Source organism: Calidris pugnax, unplaced genomic scaffold (genome assembly GCF_001431845.1).
Source record: "Calidris pugnax isolate Ruff unplaced genomic scaffold, ASM143184v1 scaffold17, whole genome shotgun sequence".
NCBI classification, from domain to species: Eukaryota; Metazoa; Chordata; class Aves; order Charadriiformes; family Scolopacidae; genus Calidris; species Calidris pugnax.
The window spans coordinates 8,595,890-8,596,115 of NW_015090794.1; the positions used below are offsets into that span (position 1 = coordinate 8,595,890).

The 226-nt window shown below is 77.4% G+C and overlaps 1 protein-coding gene across 1 annotated transcript in view; it reads left to right on the plus strand.

Annotated features, from left to right (window-relative positions):
* Positions 1-226, plus strand: part of EMP2 (epithelial membrane protein 2) — a 20,523-nt gene continuing 20,297 nt past the window's right edge. Inside the window, exon 1 of the mRNA XM_014936569.1 lies at positions 1-158. The gene's annotated coding sequence lies outside the window, so the exon portion shown is untranslated. The remainder of the gene's footprint in view (positions 159-226) is intronic.

Consider the following 226-nt stretch of genomic DNA (forward strand, 5'->3'; position numbering starts at 1 on the left):
CGCCGCCGCCTCCTCCGCCGGCGGCCGAGGGGCACTTCTGAGCCTTATTTTCTCTCCGCGCCCAGCCCGCTCTGACACCGCTCCTGCAGGAGGGCGGGCGGGAGGCAGCCGCCGCCGCCGCCAGACGGTCGCACCCGCTGCCCGCCGGCCCCGCGCCCGTGAGTAGCCCCGGCCGGGCAGGGGATGGTGACGGGGACGGGGGGGTGGGTTTGTCAGGGAGAGGGGG